Source organism: Phragmites australis, chromosome 21 (genome assembly GCF_958298935.1).
Source record: "Phragmites australis chromosome 21, lpPhrAust1.1, whole genome shotgun sequence".
Lineage (NCBI taxonomy): Eukaryota > Viridiplantae > Streptophyta > Magnoliopsida > Poales > Poaceae > Phragmites > Phragmites australis.
In genome coordinates this window covers 21842548-21854219 of record NC_084941.1, presented here as the reverse complement: position 1 = coordinate 21854219, position 11672 = coordinate 21842548, and the positions used below count along the sequence as shown (strand labels likewise).

The window sequence follows — 11672 nt, the reverse complement described above, 5'->3', positions numbered from 1 at the left end:
TGATGTGTCACAGGCGAAGCCGAAGGCTAGGTAGGAGAGGTGGTCCGTGACCCCCCCGGTCGTTAGCCGCTGCCCGACTCTGGAGCCCCTCTGTCCAGAGCCTGGCGATGACGCGTTGGAGGCAAAGCTGAAGACTAGACGGGAGAGGTGGTCCGGGACCCCCTCGGCCTTTAGCCGCTACCCGGTTTCAGAGGTACTCCGTCCAGAGCCTAGCGACGATGCGTCGGAGGCGAAGCCGAAGGCTAGGCGGGAGAGGTGGTCTGCGATCCCCTCAGCCCTTAGCCGCTCCCTGGCTCCGGAGGTACTCCGTCCGGAGCCTGACGACGACGTGTCAGAGGTGAAGCTGAAGGCCAGGCGGGAGAGGTGGTCTGCGACCCCCTCGACCTTTAGTCACTGCCCGGCTCCGGAGGTACTCCGTCCAGAGCCTGGCGACGGTGTGTCGGAGGCGAAGCAGAAGGCCAGGCGAGAGAGGTGGTCCATGACCCCCTCGGCCCTTAGTCGCTGCCCGGTTACAGAGGTACTCCGTCCGGAGCCTGGTGACGGCGCGTCGGAGGCAAAGCCAAAGGCTAGGCGGGAGAGGTGGTCCGCGATCCCCTCGGCCCTTAGCCGCTGAATCTGGAGGTACTCCATCCGGAGCCTAGCGACGGCGCATCGGAGGTGAAGCCGAAGGCTAGGCGAGAGAGGTGGTCCACGATCCCCTCGGCCCTTAGCCACTGCTATGAATTGCGGTCTCTGCAATGGATAGTCGAGGGTTCCACTATGTTTCTCGTGCCACAAAGCGTGAGCTTTTATTAAATGTTAGTATAACACTCATAAAATGACAAATGAAATGTGTTTTTAAAGGAGATGGTAGGGTAATGATTTTACCTTTTACCGTACGTGTTTGAGTCACGTGGGTCATACCTTTCCTTGTAGGGAGGGGGATCATTATACCCCTTCGATCTGTGTGCCATGGTAGTTTTCCCGTTAGGTTCTTTTAGAACCTTTTCGCCCAGCGGAGTTTCCGAAAAACATCTCCATCGCGGGGTTTTTTTTGGAAGTCTCTCTGTTTTGTCGGAGGTTTTGTAAGGCTCTCAGTTGTGCAGAGGTTTGGTAAAGCTCTTCGTTTTTTGCCGTAGGTTTGGTAAACCTCTCCATCTTTGTTGGAGGTTTGGTAAAGCTCCCCGTTTTTATCGGAGGTTGGGTAAAGCTCTCCGTTTTTGCCCGAGGTTTGGTAAAGCTCTCTGTTTTTGCCAGAGGTTTGGTAAAGCTCTCCGTCTTTGTCGGAGGTTTGGTAAAGCTCCCCGTTTTTATCAGAGGTTGGGTAAAGCTCTCCGTTTTTACCGAAGGTTTGGTAAAGCCCTATGTTTTTGTCGGAGGTTTTGTAGAGTTCTCCGTTTTTGCTGGAGGTTTGGTAAGACTCTCCATTTTTGCCGGAGGTTTTGTAAGACTCTCCGTTTTTATCAGAGGTTTTTGTATGGTTCTTCGTTTTTATCGGAGGTTTTTGTAAGGTTTTCTGTTTTTGTTGGAGGTTTTGTAAGATTCTCCATTTTTATCGGAGGTTTTGTAAGACTCTCCGTTTTTGTCAGAGTTTTTGTAAGACTCTCCATTTTTGTCAGAGGTTTTTGTAAGGTTCTTCATTTTTGCCGGAGGTTTTGTAAGACTCTGTATTTTTGTCGGAGGTTTTGTAAGACTCTCTGTTTTTATCGGAGGTTTTTGTAAGGTTCTCCATTTTTACCAGATCTTTTGTAAGACTACTTGGCATGTATTAATGCCGAAGGTCCTACACACTATCGGAGCTACGTAATACCTTGCAGGAAACCTATGCAGTCTTGCCTTCTAGGTGACCTAGGCATGCTACGCCCGTGGTGTGTAGGCTTGTCGTGCTCCCGAGGAAACGCCCGAGGTGCACCGCAACACTGTCCACCAAGGATGTGCCTTGGCGTGTGGCATTTATATGACCGAAGCTATGCAATGCCTTCCAGGGCACGCTGGGCATCATCTGCCTTGCAGGTGACCTAGGCACAAGCGGCGCCCATGGTATATAAGCATGTCGTGCAAAGAGGATTCCTTGTGACAGCATTCCTCAGAGCACCCACAACATCCTCACATCAGGGCAGTCCCCTGATATGCGGCGTGCACACACTATCATGCTACACAATACCTTATAGGAAACCTAGGCAGTCTTGCCTTCCAGGGGACCTAGGCATGCTACGCCCGTGGTGTGTGTGCTCAACTTCCTACCAGGGTAAAGCCTACCCTCCGGGAAACCTTTTTAGGTGACCTTGTGTTTAGGCAAGCGATGCTTACTGGTGCGTGGGCTTGTCACACCTCCGGAGAAATCCCCCGGGGTGGCAACTACATCACCAAGGAAGTCCCTTGATAACTCGGCATCTACACACTATCGAGGCTACACAATACCTTCCAGGAAACCTAGGCAGTCTTGCCTTCGAGGTGACCTAGACATGCTACGCCCGCGGTGTGTAGGCATGTCGTGCAACGAGGATTCCTTGCGGCAGCATTCCTCGGAGCACCGCAACTCCGCCACCGGGGACATCCCCCGAGGCGTGGCTTTGACACTCGAGGCTATGCAAATGCCTTCCAGGACACCCTGGGCATAATCTGCCTTGCAAGTGACCTAGGCATAAGCGGCGCCCGCGGTGTGTGGGCCTCACTATCTACCGAGACTACGCAATGCCTTCCAGGAAATCTAGGCAATCTTGCCTTCCAGGTGACCTAGGCATGCTACGTCCGCGGTATGTGAGCTTGTCATGCCACCCGAAGATGTCCTGCAGGTGGCGCCGCAACACGGTCTATCAAGGAAATCCCTTGATACGTGGCAACTACACTCCCGAGGCCGCACAATACCTTCTAGGAAACCTAGGCAGACCCGTCCCCCAGGCGACCTAAGCACGATGCGTCTGCGGGAGTGTAGGGATTTTGCATGGTTATACTAGCTAAGTTTTGCAGTCTACTGTTGGCAATAAGAAGCTAGTTGTAGCATAAAACATAGCTAGATTATATAACTATTCATGCTAAGTGAGAATGTAACTTAAGTTCTACTGCTTCTACCTAGTGGCTATCTATTGAAAAAAGATTTCTAGCAGTAAGGTTGGAGGCCTCCAACAGACTCTAACCTGGCCATATGATAGACGGATTACTAGGTAAACTACTTAGTGGTTAACAGTGGGCGTACCTTTGTAGGAATAAGGCCTCTATTGCGAGGTTTGGTGGCCTCAAAGCATGTGGCTAGGCTGGGAGAAGCGGTGATTGACCCCCTCAGCCTTTAGCCGCTGCCCGGCCCTGGAGGTAATCCATCCGAAGCCTGGCGACGGCATGTTGGAGGCGTAGTCGAAGGTTAGTTGTGAGAGGCGGTCCGCGACCCTCTCGTCCCTAATCCAATGCCCGTCTCCGGAGGTACTCCGTTCGGAGCCTGTCGTCGGCGTGTCCGCGACTCAGTTCTTGTTGTTGATTGTGGTACTGTTGGTAGGGTTGGTAGCGACAGTGCAGGGTTGAGGGGTCGGGGATTTACCCGGGAGTTGACCCCAGGCCTCCGGACCCTGTGTCATCCTTCGCTCGCTCTTTCTACGGTCTTGTATTCTGCTTGCTTTCCGAGGTATTCATCCCAGAAGGTCATGAGAGTGCAGCAGTCGTTGGTGTTATGGCTGCGCCTTTGTCCATGCAGGATGCACCCGTGTGCCTCCGGGGGCGTCGGAGCTTGGAGTTGTCGTTGAGGTCGTTGCCGAAGGCGGTGTGTCTTGGAGCCTGTGGTTTCCCCTGGGTCTGCTTCCCCCTTGGGAGACCATTAGGCTGCCCGGTGCACCGACCTTTGGGGCCGAAGTGGTTCTGACTATGCCTCCCCGGACGAGGTGGGCTAGGGGTTCCCTGTGCGTGGTTGGCATTGCGAGGGCGGCATCGGAGGTGCTGGCGGGGTCTGCGCACCCCGGAGCCCTCTGTCTCCTTAGAATCCTCTTTCGCAAGAGGGGCCCAAGGAGGGCGCTGGGTGGACAGACTTTCTGAAGATGTTGGTTCGCTCGGGGTATCCCAGATGTAGTCGAAGGGGATACCTGGAGACCAAGCCCAGGTGGGAGCACTCCTGAGTCGGACCGCCTAGAACCATTGGAAGGTGACTTGCTTGGCCGTGGCTTCGGACGCATCTTCTCCTGAGGCGGTGAGGTCTTCGTCATGCAGAGGCTGGAAGTCCTCCGCACTGTCTGGAGTTCTTGTACCGACCCAGGGTTTTGAGTTGGCCAAGGTCGGAGGAACGCCGTCCCACACGGCAGCGGGGCTGGAGCATGCATACGGTGCATATGGCTGAGGCAGCCATGCATATGGTTGCATGCTTGCAATGGTGGGTATGGCGGTTTTAGCTAACCCTTTGGTAGTATTCCTGGTGGATTCCTACCTCTCTTAGCACTTTTATGTTCAGGTCCCCACGGATGGCGTGCTGTTGGAGCAAGAGTTTGTCTTGCCACAGCAAGTATGGTGAGAGTTTCTTCTAAGGAGGAGACTCAAGCTTGGAGACGAAGTTTGAGAGGAAGGAACACCATGAATGTATTGATGGTAGAAAAATATATCACTCTGGGAGGAGTATCACAGTGTGACTTGGTGTGTTTTCACCTTTGTATCTTTTTTTGCTCTCTTGCTTGTTGTCCTCTCCTTTGCCCAGAGGACCATGTCCTCCTATTTATAGGGCCGTACGTAGCTTGGCGTACAAGTTATCATAATGTACAAATATCCAGGATCTGACCAAATTACTAGGTCTTATCCCGTATAACTACCTTCTACCCTATCGAGGAGACAAATATCCACTGTGGTAATTATCGTGGTGCCTACCCCCTGAAGGAGGCGAGCCAGTCGCCGATTGCGGCTCGGCGTCACACTGTCAGGGGTGTCAGGATATCCTCCATCATGCCGAGGTGTCAGAGCGGTGTCCAGTAGCTTAGGCCTTTAATGCCGGTCACTTCCTTGCAGGCAAAGCACGACCGGTGCTCCCCTTCCGGCGGATCTTTCCCAAGGCCTGCTGACTCACCTTGCTGCCTTCGGGAAGGCGGCCTGAGCAGCCCGAGGCGGGGGCCTCGGGAGGCATGGAACAGGGAGGTGAAGGCTTTGGGAAGCAGGACCCCGGAGGGTCGGGGCTTCGGGATGCCAAAGCTTCGGAGGACTGAGGCTTCAGGAGGTCGTGTTTTGGGAGGCTTCGGGAGATCGAGCCGGCAGAGCCAAGGGAAGGCTTTGTAGATACGAAGGGGTACCGTGAAGGGATCTGATAACATCAGAGATCGAGCTTTTAATAGAGGGTCCAGAGATCAAGTCACCGGAGGGACCTATATGGTGATCTTCAACCATTATCCTCAGCCTAGTTTATTTTCCCCCCAACAGTGGACTTCTTCGATACAATGGCTGTGGAGGTGGACTTCTTCTAGGAGATGGATGAGGAGAGGGATATCTACGAGGTGATGATGACCCGGTGTGTAATGGAGAGTAGAGGTTCTCGGGAGCTGTCCCTGGTGGAACACTAACTAGGCTTTCTTCTACACAATGAATGTGTGCTCATTCTCTCCTAGAGTGTTCACCCCCTCCTCTGCGGGGTATTCCACCCCAACATGATGGTAAGGGTCAACTGTCTCGTCTACTTCAACCACGACGTAGCCCTCCGATATCGGACACCCGTGAAAAAGTTCATGGGCGCCGAGAGGATAAGCCACGGCGGAAGCCATCTTGAATAATATTCTGAGCACCAGTATGTTGTTCACACTGTGTCCATGATGTGATGTGGTCCACGAGATAAGTGATGGAGTCAGCTCCCATAACTCCCATGGACATACAACTACTCCGACGACCACCGGAGCTGGAGCACTCAACATTTGGAGATGCTACCGGCTGTTCCTGTTTGCTCCCAATGGCGCCTCATTCACGCCTGATGGCTTCTTGTACTACTTGTCTTGTTTTTATGTCTATCTATTCCTTCTCACATTGTAGCACAAGTTCAAGCATGTGCATCATCCTAGCTAGTTTCGTCTCTTGTTCTACATCTTGCTCTGCTTGGGATCTCTTTCGACTCTTGTAACTATCAACGGCGTCTGGGAATCCATATTTTCGATCCATCACCCCAATGCCTCGTGTGCGACCACCGTGCTCCTTATTTCCCAGGGCCAAGGTGAGCACATCCCTATCCCTATCTGGCTTGAAAGAGCCTTGTACAGACTACGCGTGGGCTTCCACAAGCCTTTTTGTAAGAGTTTGCATCACTTCTTAGTCTTTGGAGGTTGTAAAGCATAAGCTTATATCAGACGAGTAAGAAGCACCCCTCCCACGAAGGAAGCGCATCGATTGTTCACTTCAGCCCTTCATCTTAGGTGTGACACCTCTATCTCACATTTCATCTAGCTCTTGTTGTCACTACCGTTCTTTTCTCACGTACCCATGACTGCTGACTTCGTGGTGGTAGAGGTTCTTCTATGAGTTTGCTTTGTTCACCTCACTCATCCTCTGTGCTTCTTCTGACAACTTGTACTCCACAAAGGCTTGCTAATGATCTTCCAGTTGTGGCCATTTGGTGAAATCTGGTGTTGTACCTTTCTACACATAGGTTCTGTTTAGTGTGCCCTTCCAATTGTTAAATGAAAGGCCCATGATCATTAGCGCATTATGTTTAACTACTTCCATATCTGTCTCTGTAGGGAACTCGAACCTCTCTAATATTTTGGGCCACAAGGTGTCGATCTTGATTGAATCAGGAACCACTTGTGGATCACCTCGTTCATCAGTCCCTAATATGTAGCTGATAGGAATGTGATTCTAACAACTATCCCATAAACTAACTTGTATGGCCCCAGAACTTTCCTTAGTGCAGTTGGCTCCCCTGCTAGTGAGACATCCGTGATCACAAATCGTCTCGTAGGCATCTTCGAGGGACCTCGGACACAATGCCACTCTTGGGATTGCTCAAGCATCTACAAATAAGGAAAAAAGTATTGAGAACCTATACGATTATATGTACAACAGATGCATTCATCTACTTATGAATTACCTATCACCTTTACTAGTGTCTGTTTGGTCCAGGTTGAGGTAGGTACTCGGGCTACCTTCTTCAATGTTCGATGGTGACACGTCTCTTTCTGGCACCTGGGCTGGATCGGAGGAGCCACCTTCCTAAGTGTTCTGCATATGATGGCGACAAGCGATTGGTGGTGCCATCCCTTCTTGAGAGTTCTGCATATATTGACGACTAGGGGTTGAGTGTTCTACAGATAGAGTGCTGAGGAAAGAGGGAGGGAGTTGATAGATAGAATGCGTACACTTACAATATTGTAAATGAGTACGTTATGACCACATTGATCTTACAAGTCACATCATCATACATAGCAAAAGAATGATGATCACAACCAGAACTAGGATTATGACATAATTACATGTGAAATCACACTTCATTTTATTTTTAAAGTTAGCCACTTTTAGCTCAGATTGGATGACTTGACTGTTGTATACCGCAATAGCTTCATGTTCGGACTTGTATCCTTTGTAACATACTCATTTGAATCCATTAACTTGTGCGTGGTATGTCTCCCAACTGGAGAACACTCCACTTTGCTGACCACGATGGACAACATACCATGTCACAACAGTCCTATATTTCAAAAAATATGCAAAAATAATTGCAGGGGCATCATGATACTTAATATAATAGAGTTAATTTCTGATTGCAGAGGCATCATTGTACCTATAATATCACAAAAACATCTTATTCTTTTTCAAGTCTTGTGTTTATTTGTCTAATCGCTATGTATGTGTGTTTTTTCCTTTGTTCTTTTACAGGTGATATGCTAAAAAATGGCATGAAAGTTGAAATTCCATCTCAGTTTGACAGGAGAGCACCGAACTACCTCATCAGCTATTATTTGGACATTGATATTATTCCTCTCAAGGTTCTCCTCAACTTTCATAAGTTTACATGTTTTATTTGCACTGTAATCACACCATATTTATGTGCCACTTATTTTTCTTCCTATGTGCTCATCTTTTCTGTTGGTTGTTATTTTTAGGACACACTGATGTCGAAAGGAATTGTTCACCTGTCATGAATTTGATACTATTACTGATATCACCAGCTGTCCATCCAGCAAGATGGGTAAAGTGCTTGCAGACTTTCTTCAGGTAGTGGTTTGTTTGCACAACAAGGAGTACTCTGTTTCTCAAACTTTTTTCTGCAATATGCAGGATATTCCAGCTAGCAGTATCCGAGCTGATGATGTATTATTTGATGAAAAGAGTGCAATACTTTTGCTTGCATTCCTATCTTCATATCTGACTAATGACAAAAGATTGGTAATATTTGTTTCATCACTTTCAAGTTTTCCATCCTTGTGTTAAAGTCCTGTTCTAACATACATGAAGCATCTTCTTTGATTTATATAGGATCAACTAAAGAATTTTATCAATACGAGGTTGGACCACCAAAGCCTGGAGACTAAGATTTCTGCTAGGTGTAGATGTCGAGGAAAGGATGATGTGAAGTATCAATCTCCTCAGACAGATAACAAAGATGGTTCACGTACCAACCAGGTTCGTCCTTCATCTCTTCTTTTGGTTGCAAATTTTTACTGCTGTTTTTTTTTTGCCTAATGTTATTGTGATATGTTATACTCCATTACCCTACATAGTATTGTTGTTCTATGAATTCCCATGGTTACTTTAACCATATCTAACCACTCTGGTAACACAAGAATTTTCTGCAATCTAGTGAAATTCGTCTTATTCTTTTTCTAGAGTGGGCTACAACTATTATATAGACTCATGCCAGAAGTATTATTGCAAAGAATAAATACTGTAAGCGTAAGAAGGCAATATTTATCCTGCAAGGTGCTTTGATTTTATGGCTGTGGCTATCATGGTACTCTATTCCTATTCTTCTTCCATAAATCAGTACTGCTATGGCTACCATGGTATCTCCCTTGTATGATATATATGTTGTTCTGTACCGAGTTGGTAGTAGACTAGCATATGCATATGGGCTCATGTGACTTTATTTGGACGCTGTAACAATACTTTAGTTCTCCCATTTGGCTTTAATCATGCATTCATTGGAACAATGTGCTTAACAAATAAGCAGGACGTAGGGAAGACTTGCGCAACAAATAAGCAGGGTGTAGGGCCAAAGCTTAACAAGCACCACATGGTTATTTGTTAATTCAGTGCTTGACGACGGTGCATTTTGTAAAGAAAGGTCGCAAACCAAACATCCACAAATCAGATACGACTTTGAGGAATGTTATCAAGATAGATTCATGCCTGCTCCTTGAATCATTCAATCTGTGCTTCCTCATCAAATGTCCATGCAATGCTAGCTCTTGTTCATACCAAACACCTCACAAACTGAAAATGTACATATATTGATCACATACAAGGAGGAAGGAGGGCGGGGGATTTACCTTTGCTCTATAAGTCGGCGAGGTGGGCGGGCGCGGATGACAGCGGCACGTGCGGGACGGGGGACAGCGGGGCTCTGAGGAAGGTGGTGTCGTGGACAGGAACGGTGATGTCGAGGACGGAGATGGCCGGGCTCCAGGGACGGCAGCATCAGGGACGGGAACGACGACATCAAGGACAGTAACGGTGGCCTCCAGGACAGGGACGATGGGCCTTCGAGGAAGGCAGCATCAGGGACAGGGATGACGACATCGAGGACAGGGACGGCGGCCTCCGGGACGGGGACGGCGGGGCTCTGGGGAAGGTGGCATCGAGGACGGGGATGGCATCGGTGACATCAAGGATGGGGACAGTGGCATCGGGGACGGGGATGGTGGCCTCCGGGATAAAGATGGCGGGGCTTCGGAGATGGCAGTGTTGGGGAGGCAGGCCAATCGGAGGCGACAGGAAGGGGAAGAGAAGGGCCGACACAAGTTTTCTAAGTGTTGGAGCGAGGTTTTGGGGCATAGTGCTTTTATAAGGTGGTGGATTCATTGTGCTCAAGGGGGGACCAGCAGTGTCGGAGGATTAACTCTTGTCGCAGGGATCCTGAGGGACCCCTTTTTAGAGATTCAGCCGGGGGGATGATCCTGAATATGTTCGCCGAAGAAATAAATGGGTATGAATGCGATGGCCGGTGGGGCGGAATGATCTAGTGCGGAACGGAATAAATGCACTGGTGTTTAGACAAGTTCGGGCCGCACGGAGGCGTAACACCCTACTCCTATATGGATACTATAAATGCCCTGAGGATGTCCCTCAAGGATGTTGCTGGTTACAAGAATGTTTATCTATCTTAGAGCCTGGGGCTCCTTGTTCTTCGGTCTGCGTGTATCTGCTGGCTTTTGGTGCTCTCGATCTTCTCTTCTCTTCGCTACTTCAAAAACCCCTGTCTTTGTCCATGCTGCCAGCTGCTTTAAATACCCATCGGCAGTAGCGTGCCCCGAACGGGAAGCGGGGGCATGAGTTCCAAGACACCATACTTGGGTGCCCAGGGGGCCACCGCTCGCGGCTCCGGGCACATTTCTCCCGGTACTTAACTTTCCTGATCGTCGGGGGACTCGGGTGCTCGGGGGTACTGTTCACCTCCTCGAGCACTCTCTCCCGGGCACGCTTGTACGGATCCTCAGGGGACCGAGTGCTCGGGGGCTGCTGCACGCAGCCACGAGCACTCTCTCCTGGAACTTCCTTCAGTGGGTCCTCGGGATACTTGGGTGCCCAGGGGGCCACCACTCGCGGCCCCGGGCACATTTCTCCCGGTACTTAACTTTCCTGATCGTCGGGGGACTCGGGTGCTAGGGGGCCACTGTATACCTCCCCGAGCACTTTCTTCCCGGCACTTAGACTTCGCAGATCATCGGGGAACTTGGGTACTCGGGGACCACTGACTGTGGCCCCGAGCGCCCTCTCCCGGGACTTAATCTTTTTTACCTCGCCGAGGAGACTCCGCGGGATGGCGCCACGTGGCGGATTGCTAGCCTGGCCTCGAAATTCGGGGACCCCTGGTTCCTGATTCACCGACAAGCAGTGAATTTGGGATTCACTGCCGGTTCAAGGGGGAACCGGTAGTGAAAATGGCTTCACTGCCGGCTCATAAGGTCCACCGTCAACGAAACCCCTTACAGTGCCATTTGAGGGGGAACAAAAAAATTTTGTGCTGCACGCACAAGCGTCGAACCCACAACCTCTGCACCCGAGTCTGAACAAACATATTGCTGCACTACTCAAGTTAATCGTTAAGGCCCAATATTCATATTTATTTTAATTTTAACTTGCTATTAATTCATTTCATTAAGTAAAACAAATTTAACCAGCCTTAATTAATACACAGTATTTTATGTCCTTAATTAATATACAAATAATTCTACTTATTTTGGCTTAATGATTTGCCCTTAATTATGATCACAACGTATATAGGGAAGTTCGTCGGTGTCTTCCATGAGACCTAGGTCAACTTCCTCTCCGGAAAGAGGTAGCGCATCGAATTGATTGTAGTCTTCCTCGTCGACGATATTCTCCACTCTGACAATCCTTCTTTTTCCTTGAAGAACCTCGTGGCGGTCCTCCTTGTTAGCCAGGTCCAGGTCCTTTACATAGAAGACTTGCATAGCATTTTTCGCAAGTACGAATGGTTCTTCTCTATATCCGACAAGTTTTTGGTCCACTGCAGTCATGCCGTACTTGTCGATCTTCACACCTCCTGTGAGTCTAACCCATTGGCACTGAAA

General features: G+C 49.4%; 1 long non-coding RNA gene across 1 annotated transcript; it reads left to right on the top strand.

The window, feature by feature from the left end:
* Positions 1-7936: 7936 nt before the first annotated feature.
* On the top strand, positions 7937-8443 carry LOC133903320 (uncharacterized). The gene is made up of 3 exons (XR_009907216.1): positions 7937-8133; positions 8197-8304; positions 8395-8443. It is a non-coding gene; the product is annotated as an uncharacterized LOC133903320 (long non-coding RNA).
* Positions 8444-11672: the final 3229 nt, after the last annotated feature.